This window comes from Cupressus sempervirens, chromosome 5, assembly GCF_028749045.1.
Source record: "Cupressus sempervirens isolate cs-2001-9-10 chromosome 5, ASM2874904v1, whole genome shotgun sequence".
Lineage (NCBI taxonomy): Eukaryota > Viridiplantae > Streptophyta > Pinopsida > Cupressales > Cupressaceae > Cupressus > Cupressus sempervirens.
The window spans coordinates 400,139,329-400,154,553 of NC_143122.1; the positions used below are offsets into that span (position 1 = coordinate 400,139,329).

Consider the following 15,225-nt stretch of genomic DNA (forward strand, 5'->3'; position numbering starts at 1 on the left):
GTTTTGCGAGTAACTTGTTGGTTCGTGAAAACTATATTCAACAATTTTAAATTTTAAAAACATAAGAAGATAGTTCACAGAAAAAAAGATGAGCATCTCCATATAAGACTCACTCAAAGCTCATTTCAGCAAAGAACATACCAGTATCATAAATGTTGCAATACCAAGGCTTTTACTCTACAATAATTCTACACATTCCTGTGTAGCAGATGTTGTTTCCACCATAATAAAGTCAAGTCCTCCACAAGCAGTGGACACAATAACATCATATTTCATTGCAAACCAGACTAGATATTTTTTAATCTAGTATTCATTTAATGCCATACAAACAATAATTATTGAACAAAATTTAGACAACACAGAAATAAAAGATCAACAACATTTTTTTAAACAGACCAAAAATTGTCAACTATTGCAATAGAAACAAAAGCATCATATTTTTCTACAAACAAACATTCAATTTGTCAATCTAGAATTCACGTAGTTGTCAAACAAGAAAGGATTCAAGAGCCAACAATTACATGGAAGGAAATGGGGATCTGACAAAATTGATATCATATAAATACTACAAACAGTTCTGTGGCCTACTGCTAAAGAGGAAACGCACCATCAAACCAAAGAGAGTGGATTCCATGTGGAATCATCCAAGGAGAACTAGGCAGATTTCCTAAAGCATCTAAGTGCATTTAGGAAATGTGCAACAAGGATGCCTCTTTAGGATAGATGGAGAAGGAGTTGTGGCACTTGCATACCTTGACACAACATAAAATGCACCACTAGACTACCAATTCAAAGCACAACAATTAATACACTTTGTAGCATATGGATATTTAATAAAGTAGTTAGCAACTACAAAAATAATTAAATATGAAGACAAGAATTTGGAATTTGACAAGCTAACCTCAATGAGTGAGACAAAAACAACAACCATCATTGTAAATGCTTGTCCTACATCAAATATGGGCACTCCCCATTGGAATGGATAGGGAATCCTTATCCTGTAGAATAACAAGAATGAGTGAAAAATGTTTTCAAAAATGTGATTTAACATGAGAAATTTGTAAGTAGTCTATACCATGGGGCATGTGTAACCAATCTAGAGCTGTCTGTCTTGCAATGAAGTTGGGTTTTTTGAGGGCTATGCTTGTATGCTCCACCTACTGTGAGAAAATAAGAATAAAGCCAAACAATTGTGATAGCAATGATGACAGCAAAGTGCTCAAAAATAGGTTTCTTTCTAGGCTTGATATGTCGAGCATACTAAAATGACAGAAAAGGGATTCAAGTAGTTACTGTGCCTACTATACCTCAAGCAAATACCATACTTTTTTCCAACTGCAAAACATTATATGTAGACCCAAGTACAAGGTTAAAACACCATGTGTACTCTCAATACTAGAAGCATAAAATCAAACCTATAAATCTTTAAATTTGAACCTAAAGACCCAATCTCCTGAAGAGGTAAGAATTTTTTCAGGAACCCAACCAAAATAAATGCTCATTTTGCAAATTTTAAAATCATATATTTAATCTTTTGAATTAGTAGCTCCTGGTTTAGATTGTGTATGAGTTTTTAAACTAGAAGCTACTAGTTCAAATTAAAAAATGGTAAATTGACATATTTAATAGTCTCATTCAAAATCCTAATGGTTTTACTTGTGAAAAAAAGACCAATGCGATAAGCTGTGGAAGTCCTATCTCTATGGGTATGTGTAGGATCATGCTGTACCAAACTATGGCCTTAAGTGGCAGTGAAAAATCAACAAATCAGGTTTATGTCAACTTGACACATAATTTTGAAGTGGTTATGGAATTTATGTCAAAAAGTTGTAAGAAAATAATATGTAGAAAATTAAATGTAGTTTCTAAACTACTAGACCTTATTAGGAGAAATAAATAATTAATTGGTCAAAAGTTTGAATTTTAATGTAGTACTAAGAAAATTTCAGGGCAAAAATAAAAAGTAGGTGTATGTCTGACCACCTTAATCAAAATCAAATCATAATATTTTTTAATATAATTATAGATATGAAAAGTAGACTCATGCCCGGATGTGACACATATTTTTTGGTATTTTTATTCCAAATAAATAATTAAATATGAATTTTCTACCAAAACTTTTTTGAAAAAAAAAAGTCTCGTGTCTGACCACACTAACTAATAATTTTTTTTACCAAATTTAAATTATTATTTTTTCTTATACTAGGCGAAGTATAGAATGTGACGCAACTTTTAGATTTAAAAAATGTTATACCGTTTGAAAGTTATAGCTATTTTTCAATCAGTATGTCAATCAGCACTTTATAATAATCTTCATTGATAATTAACTAATAAATACTTATCAAACTCAGAATTTGACAGAAATTATATTGATGGAATCTAGAGAGCAATATTAAAAAACCCTTTTCTTTTTTTCAATTTTGATCAAAATAACATTGTCAGACAGCTACCCAAAGTTCGAGTATAACTAAAACCCTCTTCAAACATGTCTTTTGGGTTGATCGGGTAGGCTTGGTAAATACCAAGCCTAATCAGATATTCGATTCCAAATCGGATATCCGATTCCAAATCGGATATCTGATATGCTATGATGGAGAAATTTCAAATCCCAATCCATTTTGGAGGGAAAATTGGGTTTAAACGTTATAGCTTATGATTTACAAATTATTTCACTTATATTACTATCTAAAGACATATTTTAATATATTATATATATATATATATAATAATGTAATGTAAATATATAAGATATAATCTAGTAATATATAATAATATATTATGTTAATCTTATTATAATCTATAAATATAATTTATATTATTATTATTTTTACTAAATATAATAACATAATTTATATATATATATATATAAAATACGTATTATATATTATTATATTAATATGTATGTTATTAATATATATATAATAAAGTAATATTTTCATTAAATATAATAACGTAATACATATATATGTTATTAATATATAATAACATAATATTTTTATTAAATATAATAATGTTATATACATATATATATATATATGTATTATTATTATATTAATATGTATGTTATTAATATATATGTATATTATTAATATATATGAGTCAAAGGGGGTCATAGGTCAACCATTGACCTCCTTTGATGCATTAAATGATGACATATGTCCCTAAGGGTCCTAGGACCCCTAGGGACATATTACAATGGTTAATATGAGTCAAAAAGGTTAATAGGGTGACCTATGACTCTTTTTGAACCATTAAATGATGACATATGTCCCTACGAGCCCTAAGACCCCAAGGGACATATTTGAATCGTTCATATGGGTCAAAGGGAGTCATAGGGTGACCTATGACCCCCTTTGACCCATTAAATGATAACATATGTCTCTAGGGGTCCTAGGACCCGTAGGGACATATTTGAATGGGTAATATGGGTCAAAGGGGATCATATGTCCCTTTGACCCTTTAAATGATGACATATGTCCCTAGGGGTCCTAGGACCCTTAGGGACATTCGAATGAGTAATATGGATCAAAGGGGATCACAGGGTGACCTATGACTCTCTTTCACACATTAAACGACAACATATGTCTCTAGGGGTCTTAGAACCCTAAGGGACATATTCGAATGGGTAATATGGGTCAAAAGGGGTCATAGGGTGATTCACCCTATGACCCTCTTTGACCCATAAAATGATGACATATGTCCCTAGGGGTCCTAGCACCCCTAGGGACATATTCGAATGGGTCATATGGGTCAAAGGGGGTAATAGGGTGACCTATGACCCCCTTTGACCCATTAAACGATGACATATGTCTCTAGGGGTCTTAAGACCCCTACAGACATATTCGAATCATTCATATGGGTCGAAGGGGGTCATAGGTGACCTATGACCCCCTTTGACCTATTAAACGATGACATATGTCTCTAAGGGTCCTAGATTCTCTAGGGACATATTCAAATCGTTCATATGGGTCAAAGGGGGTCATAGGGTGACCTATGACTCCTTTTGACCCATTAAATGATGACATATGTCTCTAGGGGTCCTAAAACCCCTAGGGACATATTCGAATCATTCATATCGGTCAAAGGCGGTCATAGGTCACCCTTCAAATCATTCATATGGGTCAGAGGGGGTCATAAGGTGACCTATGACCCCCTTTGACCGAAATGAACGATTCGAATATGTCCCTAGGGGTTTTAGGACCCCTAGGGACATATGTGAATCGTTCATATGGGTCAAATGGGGTCATAGGGTGACCTATGACCCTCTTTGACCCATTAAACGATAACATATGTCTCTAGGGGTTGTCGGACCTCTAGGGACATATTTGAATGGGTAATATGGATCAAAGGGGGTCATAGGGTGACCTATGACATCCTTTGACCCATTAAATTATGACATACCTCCCTAGGGGTCCTAGGACCCCTAGGGACATATTCGAATATGTAATATGGGTCACCCTATGACCCCCTTTGACCCATTAAATAATGACATATATCCCTAGGGGTCCTAAGACCACTAAGGACATATTCAAGTCATTCATATGGGTCCAAGGGAGTCATAGGTCACCCTATGACCCCCTTTGACCCATTAAAAGATGACATATGTCCTTAGGGGTCCTAAGACCCCTACGAACATATTTAAATCATTCATATGGGTCAAAGGGGGTCATAGGTCATCCTATGACACTTTTTGACCCATTAAACAATGACATATGTCCCTTGGGGTCCTAGGACCCCTATGGACATATTCAAATCGTTCATATTGGTCAAAGGGGGTCATAGGGTGATTTATGACCCCATTTGACCCATTAAATGACAACATTTGTCCCTAGGACCCCTAGGGACATATTTGAATCGTTCATCTGATCAAAGGGGGTTCTAATGTGACCTATGACCTCCTTTGACCTATTAAACGATGACATATGTCGCTAGGGGTCCTAGGACCTCTACGAACATATTTGAATGGGTAATATGGGTCAAAGGCAGTCATAGGTCACCCTATGACCTCCTTTGACCCATTAAATGATGAGATATGTTCCTAGGGGTCCTAAGACCCCTAGGGACATATTTGAATTGTTCATATGGGTCAAAGGGGGTCATAGGATGACCTATGACACCCTTTGACCCATTAAATGACGACATATGTCTCTAGGGGTCTTAGAACCCCTAGGGACATATTTGAATGGGTAATATGGGTCAAAAGGGGTCATAGGTCACCCTATGAACCCCTTGATCCATTAAACATATGTGGTCAAAGGAAGTCATAGGTCACCCTATGACCCCCTTTGACCCATTAAACAATGACATATGTACCTAGGGGGTCCTAGGACCCCTAGAAATGTATTTGAATTGTTCATATGGATCAAAGGGGGTCATAGGTCACCCTATGACCCCCTTTGACCCATTAAAAGATGACATATGTCCCTAGGGGTCCTAGGACACCTAAAGACATATTCAAATGGGTAATATGGGTCAAAAGACACTATGACCCTCTTTGACCCATTAAACGATAACATATGTCCCTAGGGGTCCTATGACCCTTAAAGACATATTCGAATCATTTATATGGGTCAAAGGGGGTCATAGGGTGACCTATGACCCTCTTTAGCCAATTAAATGACGACATATATCTCTAGGGGTCCTAGGACCCTTAGGGACATATTTGAATAGGTAATATGGGTCAAAGGGGGTCATAGGGTGACCTATGACCCTTTTTGATCCATTAAACGACAACTTATGTCCCTAGGGGTCATAGGACCCTTAAGGATATATTCGAATCATTCATATGGGTCAAAGGGGGTCATAGGGTGACCTATGACCTCCTTTGACCCATTAAATGATGACATATGTCCCTAGGGGTCCTGGGACCCCTAGGGACAAATTCGAATGGGCCATATGGGTCAAAGGAGGTTATAGGGTGACCTATGACCCCCTTTGACCCATTAAACGATGACATATGTCCCTAGGGACATATTTGAATAATTTATATGGGTCAAAGGGGGTCATAGGGTGATTTATGACCCTTTTTGACCCATTAAATGATGACATATGTCCCTAAGGGTCTTAGGACCCATAGGGACATATTCAAATCGTTCATATGGGTACAAGTGGGTCATAGGGTGACCTATGACCCCCTTTGACCCATTAAACAACGAGATATGTTCTTAGGGGTCCTAAGACCCCTAGGGGCATATTTGAATCATTTATATGAGTCAAAAGGGGTCATAGGGTGACCTCTGACCCACTTTGACCTATTAAATGATGACATATGTCCCTAAGGGTCCTAGGACCCCTAGGGACATATTTGAATAGTTCATATGGGTCAAAAGGGGTCATAGGGTGACCTATGACCCTCTTTGACAGATTAAACGATGACATATGTTGCTAGATGTCCTAGGACCCCTAGGAACATATTTGAATGGATAATATGGGTAAAAGGGGGTCATAGGGAGACTTATGATCCCCTTTGACCCATTAAACGATGACATATGACACTAGGTGTCTTAGGACCCCTAAGGACATATTCGAATCGTTCGTATGGGTCAAAGGGGGTGATAGGGTGACCTATGACCCCCTTTGACCCATTAAACAATGACATATGTCCCTAGGGGTCCTAGGACCCCTAGGGACAGATTCAAATGGGCCATATAGGTTAAAGGGGGTCATAGGGTGACCTATGACCTCTTTTGACCCATTAAATGACGATATATGTCCCTAGCAGTCTTAAGACCCCTAGGGACATATTCGAATGGGCCATATGGATCAAAGGGGTTCATAGGGTGACATATGACCCCCTTTGACCCACTAAACGACAACATATGTCACTAGGGGTTCTAGGACCCCCAAGGACTTATTCGAATGGGTAATATGGGTCAAAGGGGGTCATAGGTCACCCTATGACCCCCTTTGACCCATTAAAGGATGACATATGTCCCTAGGGGTCCTTGGACCCCTAGAGACATATTCGAATCATCTATATGGGTCAAAGGGGGTCATAGGTCTCCCTATGACCCCCTTTGACCCATTAAACTACGACATATGTCTCTTTGGTTCTTAGGACCCCTACGAACATATTTGAATCGTTCATATCAGTCAAAGGGGGTCACAGAGTCACTTATGACTGCTTTGAACCATTAAACGATGACATATGTCCGTAGGGGTCCTAGAAACCCTAGGGATATGTTCGAATCATTTATATGGTCAAAGGGGGTCCTAGGGTGACCTATGACCCCCTTTGACCTATTAAATGATGACATATGTCTCTATGGGTTCTAGGACCCCTAGGAACATATTTGAATAGGTAATATGAGTCAAAGTGGGTCGTAGGGTGACCTATGACACCTTTTGACCCATTAAACGATGACATATGTCTTTAGGGGTTCTAGCACCCCTAAGGACATATTTGAATGGGTAATATGGGTCAAAGGGGGTCATAGGTCACCCTATGACCCCCTTTGACCCATTAAACAATGACATATGTCCCTAGGGGTCCTAGGACCCCTAGGGACATATTCGAGTCATTCATATTGGTCAAAGGGGGTCATAAGGTGACCTATGACTCTCTTTGACCCATTAAATGACGACATATGTACTTAGGGGTCCTAGGACACCTAGGGACATATTCGAATGAGTAATATGGGTCAAAGGGCCCTATGACTCTCTTTGAGCTATTAAACGACAACATATGTCCCTAGGGATCCTAAGACCCCTAGGGACATATTCGAATCGTTCATATGGGTCAAAAAAGGTCATAGGGTGACCTATAACCCTCTTTGACCCATTAAACGATGACATATGTCTTTAGAGGTCCTAGGACCCCTAGGTACATATTTGAATGGGTAATATGGGTCAAAGGGGGCCATAGGGTGACCTATGATCCCCTTTGATCCATTAAATGATGACATATGTCCCTAGGGGTCCTAAAACCCCTAAGGACATATCTGAATCGTTCATATGGGTCAAAGGGGTTCATAGGGTGACCTATGACCCCTTGACCCATTAAACGACGAGATATGTCCCTAGGGGTCCGAAGACCCCTAGGGACAAATTCGAATGGGCCATATGGGTCAAAGGGGGTCATAGGGTGACCTATGACCCTCTTTGACCTATTAAATGACGACATATGTCCCTAGGGATTCTAGGACCCTTAAGGACATATTTGAATCGTTCATATGGGTCAAAGGGGGTCATAGGGTAACTTATGACCCCCTTTGACCCATTAAATGATGACATATGTCCATAGGGGTCCTAGGACCCATAAGGACATATTCAAATCGTTCATATGAGTCAAAGGGGGTCATAGGGTGACCTATGACCCCCTTTGACCCATTAAATGTCGAGATATGTCCCTAGGGGTCCTAGGACCCCTAGGGACATTTTTGAATCGTTCATATGGGTCAAAGGGGGTCATGGGGTGACCGATGACCCCCTTTGACCCATTAAATGATGACATATGTCCCTAGGGTTCCTAGGACCCCTATAGACATATTTGAATCGTTCATATGGGTCAACGGGTGTCCTAGGGTGACCTATGACCCCCTTTGACCCATTAAACAATGACATATGTGCTTAGGGGTCCTAGGACCCCTAGGGACATATTCGAATCATTCATATGGATCAAAGGGGTCATAGGGTAACCTATGACCCCCTTTGACCGATTAAATGATGACATATGTCCCTACGGGTCCTAGGGACATATTCGAATCATTCATATGGGTCAAAGGGCCCTATGACCCTCTTTGACCCATTAAATGATGACATATGTCCCTAGGGGTCCTAGGAACCCTAGGGACATTCGAATCATTCATATGGGTCAAAGAGGGTCATAGGGTGAGCTATGACCCTCTTTGACCCATTAAATGACGACATATGTCTCTAGGGGTCCTAGGACCCCTAGGGACATATTTGAATGGGTAATTTGGGTCAAAGGGGGTCATAGACCCTATGACCCCCTTTGACCCATTAAATGATGACATATGTCCCTAGGGGTCCTAGGACCTCTAAGGACATATTCGAATCATTCAAATGGGTCAAAGGGGGTCATAGGTCACCCATTAAATGACGAGGACATATTCGAATAGGCCATATGGGTCAAAGGGGGTCATAGGGTGGCCTATGACCCCCTTTGACCCATTAAATGATGACATATGTCCTTAGGGGTCATAGGACCCCTAGGGACATATTTGAATGGGCCATATGGGTCAAAGGCACTATGACCCCCTTTGACCCATTAAACGATGACATAGGTCCCCTAGGGACATTCAAATCGTTCATAAGGGTCAAAGGGGGTCATAGGGCACCCTATGACCCCCTTTGACCCATTAATCGACGATATATGTCACTAGGGGTCCTAGGACCTCTAGGGACATATTCGTATCGTTCATATGTATATGGGTTAAAAAATGAAAGGATATATATATATATATACATACATACATACTATTTATACTATTTTAATATAGTAATAATAATAATATAAATAAACACTAAATATTTACATTATTATATCTATAGTAATAATTTTAATACTATTATGGGTATAATAATAATATTAATACTATAGCTATATTAATACTACTATATATTAATACTATTGATTCTTTATATTAATACTATTATACTATTAGCTTTGTAATAAATCAAAGTCGGTTTCCCTCCAATGATTTTTATAATATTAATATAATTATGGAAAAGGAGGGAAATTATAGCAAGTTTTCCCTCCAAAAATTCACTTTACAAAATTGGATATCCAATTTTAAATCGGATAGCCGATTTTACTGGCACCAATTCCCAATATTTCCCTATCCCTGCAAACCCGACAACATCACTTTTTCACTTCTTTTTTCATGGGTTTTACAAAAAGTCGCGTTTTGGGGCCCAACCAATCAAAAAAGTTTCAAAAATATAACTTTAGGTGTTTGAATTTGTCATCTAAATGGGGAGCAACAGTCGTCGAAAGGATAAACGCAAAAGGAAGATATCCAATGAAGAGATTGCGGCATATAGGGAAAGGGACAAAATGGAACACCGAAGAAAAAGACAAGGTATGCTAAATATCAGTCAAGTTGACGATGAATTAATCAAAGGTGAAATCATAGAGTCAGATAATGAATATGTACAGTTGGGAAATGAAAATTTACCTATTTAAAACGATAATGCTGAAATTGAAAATTTGGAGAATGAAAATTTTGAAGAAGAAATGCCACCAAGTCATAATCCAAATTGCATAACTGACCATGTCTAAGATGACAATGCACAGGAACCTAATGCATAAGAACTTTACATATCTCCTAATTATAATCGACATGAAGGTTCTAAAACACCAAAATGGATAATTGAAATTGATGAAATGATTATTCCTAGTTTGGAAGGAAAACATTAGAAAAAACCATTTGGTTATGGGCTTCAAGACTATATTAGATGTTTTTCGGCAACAAGATAGTGGTAGATCAATGTCAACTTTTCATGCACTTATTAAAGATGCAAAAGATGAGACCTATGCTTTCCAAATTGAAGATTCGTGTCAATAAAAAGTTGGAAAGAAATGCCATTATTGTGAAGAATCTTTTTAGTGCTTTCAATAGCATTGGGAAAAATAGTAGAGAGAAGGATAATAGAGCTGCTCGAAGGGTTATTACAACCTCTTTGGTAAGTCATCATTTGAGAAAGAGTAGATATATGAGACAAACTTGTATTGATTTGAATCTAAATCGTACTACTTTGAGAAGAACACTTAGTCAATGAGAGAAAATTGATGATCCTCTTCAAAATGAAACATGAGCATTTGGCGGGAGACTTTCATGTTTTGATAAGAAGCTATCCGACGATGTGAAAGAAGAAATTACACAATTTTGGTACTCTAACTCACGAGTATCACCCAATGCTAAAGACGTTTTAAAGTTGAAAATTGGCATCAGAGACTGCATGCCACATCCTAAACACCATTTGGAGGTAAGTCAAACTATGTTGTTCAAACAATTTAGAGAGAATCATCCAAGTCTTCATATATCACAAAGGGCTTTTGAATCTTTGAATCCAGTTTATTGTGTGCCGCTCAAAATTTGAAATACATGTTGTTGCAAATATCATGTTGAGTTCTCTATGCACCATGAACTATTACACTCCATCTCTTCTACTTTGCATAGTAAAGAAATGTTGGAGGATTGTGGGGCTAGTGGGCTTCCAAAATCATCAAGAGACTTGCTAGATCAACTCTTATGTCGTAGAGTTGATGGTTTTTCCTTTTATAGAAATGCTTTCTTAAATGAGAAGTGTTCAAAATGTTGTGGCTTATCCAAGTTTGATGCATGTTTCCATGAGGGGTGCGAACAAGATCTTGGAAAGACAATACTGAAAAAAAGGGTATATGAAATGGTGAAATACACATTGAAGAGTGGGAGTGAGAGCTCTAGATGTGAATTGGTTGGAAAAGATATCAGTGTGGCTAATTTTATTTTAGATTTCAAGGCAAATCTTTTTTACAAGTATGCAAGACATAGTCACAGGTCTCAGTGGTTGGATTAACAATTTAGAACATGTAAGGAGACTTTTCCCATTGGCACTATTATATCAGTTGTTGATTTTTTTGAGAACTACACATTGCAACCTCAAAATGAGACACAATCTCAGTATTACAACTCCATTCAGATTGCAATTTTTGTTCACATTACATATAGACATGCCCCTGATAGTACGAAAGATAATCGAAAGATTATTAGAGAGTATCATTTTTTTATGAGTGATGATATATCTCACTCTCACGAGTTTGTGCAACATTGTTTCAAGAATTTTTTTGATTTTTTACATGAGCATGCAATTGCTATGGATAGACATATCATTTGGTCAGATAACTATATAGGTCAATTTAAGAATGCTCTCATGTTTTATTGGTGGTGTAGGAAGCACGTAGAGAGAGAGGTGCCTCATATTTAGATTTTTTTTTGAGTTCGGCCATGGAAAAGGGGAACATGATGGAGTAGGGGCATGTGTGAAGAGAGCTCTAGTTAAGGAGCAACTAAAGATTTCAACAACAGAGCTTCTTGATGCTCGTAGCATTGTTGATTGGTGTAGTTTAGCATTATCACGGGGGGGACTCTTGATTTAGTGGTACGCAGGTTCTTTTGGTTGGTTGAGGAAGGGTCAATAGGTGATAGATCAAATTGTGCTACAGTGAGAGACTCATCAAAAATGCATTCATTTCGGAGCTTTGATTCTAGTACATGGACCATTTGGACACGACAACTAGCTTGTTTTTGTCGTACTTGTTTTTAGTGTGATTGGGATCACTGTGAGTTAGGTGAGTGGGTGGAAACATGGGCTCCACATTATCTTACTCCATTTTCTGTCATACCCTCTATAAAAAATGATGACATGGAAAGTTCACTTGAGCATAACCATCTATCAGAATTACTTCAGCCAGGACATGTCTTTGCATTGGTTGCACCACAGGGGAATGATGAGAAATCTAATTATTGGTTAGCACATTGTGTAAGAGGTAAACAAAAACTTGCACAACCAATCACAGATGATGATGGATTCACATATCCTACTGGTTCAGTGGTTGTTGCTGGAACATGGCTACAGACACACATGCTTAGAAGGAATGGAATTCCTGCATTCGAAGACTATCAGAAGCACAAAGTAATTCTCATATATTTGCATCTTATTATAGCAACAAATGTAAAGTTATTGAAGCATCAAGGAAGACCAAAAGTAAAAGAACTTTTTACTATTGCTAATGCTGATCATGAAGCCCTATTGGAGACCCTGAAACAGAGAGAGGACCCTATTGGAATACTCGACTAGGTATATATACTTCTTATGTTATTTTCTTCATAATGATTTAATGAATTGATGATTATCTTGTCTAATACAATAAGTTACTAATTTTTTTATGATATTGGAATGTAGGTACATCATGAAGAGTTGGAGGGGGGTGGTATTGGGGAAAATTTCTAAAATTTATGATGTATTATGATGTAAAATGTGTACTTTTTTTTATATGGTTTTCGTATTTTGGTAGGTTGTTTGTAAGGAATTATAAGAGGAAGATATTGAATAAGTTCTTGCAAATCATATTTGCATGTGATACAAGGCTGTAAAGACAATTTTAAGAGCATTTATAACTATATGAAAGATAATTGCTTGCGGATATCTTATTACAAATTTGGTTTTTTCCTTATTTGACATAAAGCTGACATTATGATTATTGAAACTATTTTTATCAAACTAATCAAATAAGAAAAATCTAGAAAGTACGGATGAACAATTAGAATACTTGATTTCTTCCATTTTGCAACCAATCATGGCATTTGAAAGCATAAAGAGTCATAATATTGTATAATGTTTTGAAAGACTTTCATATTGAAAAGTTGTATGAAGCACATTTGGGATAAGCCATGAAATCCATGAAAGAAGATAGCATGTAGGATAAGAAATTAAAGCCAATAAGCAAGATGGCATATGCATAATTACATGATATGAAGTTGGATATGAAGGCTATGAGTGAATGAGAAAGTAAAATAGGGAATCTCATGGATAAGATAGCCAATACGTAAGGATAGCTCAAAATTGTCAAGATCAAAGAGGAAGAGGGAATCAATGGATGATGGAAGAATTACACATGATGCATGTTTACTAGGTTTTCATCATGGTACTTATCCAAAGAGAAACAAGAAGTGGTTTTCACCATGGAATGAATTTATTTCTCTTTTATTTTTCTACCAAGGTGCCACAAATAATGGTTTTGACTAAGGCACATTCTTTTATCTTCTTTTCTATTTTTTTTTTTTAAAGAAATAGGTCAACTCTTTTCAAGTTAGATAGTGTTCCTATAGGAAAGATAAGTTATGATAAGCCAAGACCATAGATAAGTATTCTCAATGATGTTGATAGGGGGAAGGAAGTGAGATGATAGTAGGATAAGAGTTCATTCCTTGGAAGGATTGTATGAGTATGGATAGTAGGTAAGTGTACCTTTGAAAACATTGCATAAGGGTAGGTACCAAAGTGGGGAAGATCAACATTTACACACACCTTGGAGGATTTCCAAATGATGGAGGAATCATGGAGGAAATAGATCAAGGTTTAGATGTATGAGCTAGTAGGACAATGTTAGAAGAAGATTGAGTGGAATATTTGTAAGCTTTTGAGAAAGATGTTTGGAAGAAAATGGAGTGGAAGCCTTTGGAATATTGAATGTCAACTTAGATTTATATGTTCAATATTAAAGTCTTTCAAGAGAGACTTTGGAATCCATATAGCTTTAGATTTTCCTTTGGATACTTTATAACACATTTCTTCAATAATGGGTTTAGGAACCCATATTTTCTTTGATTTCACTTTTTGAATAGTGAACCGTTGTGGTATCTTCAATATATTTTCATTATGTCCATTCACATGTTTGTTAGATGAGACATAATGATCTCTATTTTTTAATGTATTATTGTATTTCTTGTGTTGAACATCCAAATTGATTCCAAAAGATTTGGGGCTTATGGATGAATAAGGCTGATATGACTGGTTTAGATGGTTGAGTGGACGGTTATTTTCTAGGATGAATGTCTTGTTGATCTTGAGGTACATTAGGAGAGCTAGTAGAAAGTGCAAGAGAAGGTTTGAAGACTTTATATTAGATGGATAAGGACCAAGGATAGAATTAGGAAATGCAAAGGGATAGTGACTAGGGATTTAAACATCTTTAGAGTGAGTAGCATGACCAAAGTTATCAATAGACTCATGAGTACCTTTTATAAGGAAATTTGGAAACAAAGAATATAACCGTTTCCACATAACCCATAATAGATCTGAAATAAAAACAGAATTAAAATCCACATGCAAGAGAATAGACAACATACCCATAAAATTGTGACACAAGATATACCCTGGGAAACCCTCATTGAGGAAAAAACCCAGCCTCCAAAAGAATCCATCATCATGTATTATTCAGCAAAAATACCATTGCCATACAACCATGGAAGCCTTCATGGCCATAGCCACAACTGAGCAAACTATGTGAACAAGCATGAATCCACAAATCCCATGCCATGCTTTCAACCTTCACAAATGCTCCCTTGGCTAACCTGTCAAGCCTTGTCCCGCTCGACTCTTGCCTTTTGTCTTCTCCTTATCACTCTCACTCTACAACAACTACCCTTGTGGCTGCTTATATAGTAGCAAGTCCCACAAAACCACTAAGTGGTATTACATAAACCATGTGCTAAAACC

General features: G+C 37.2%; 1 pseudogene; it reads right to left on the reverse strand.

The window, feature by feature from the left end:
• Positions 1-676: 676 nt before the first annotated feature.
• The window catches only part of LOC149556506 (nucleobase-ascorbate transporter 5-like), a 54,796-nt pseudogene continuing 40,247 nt past the window's right edge, over positions 677-15,225 (reverse strand).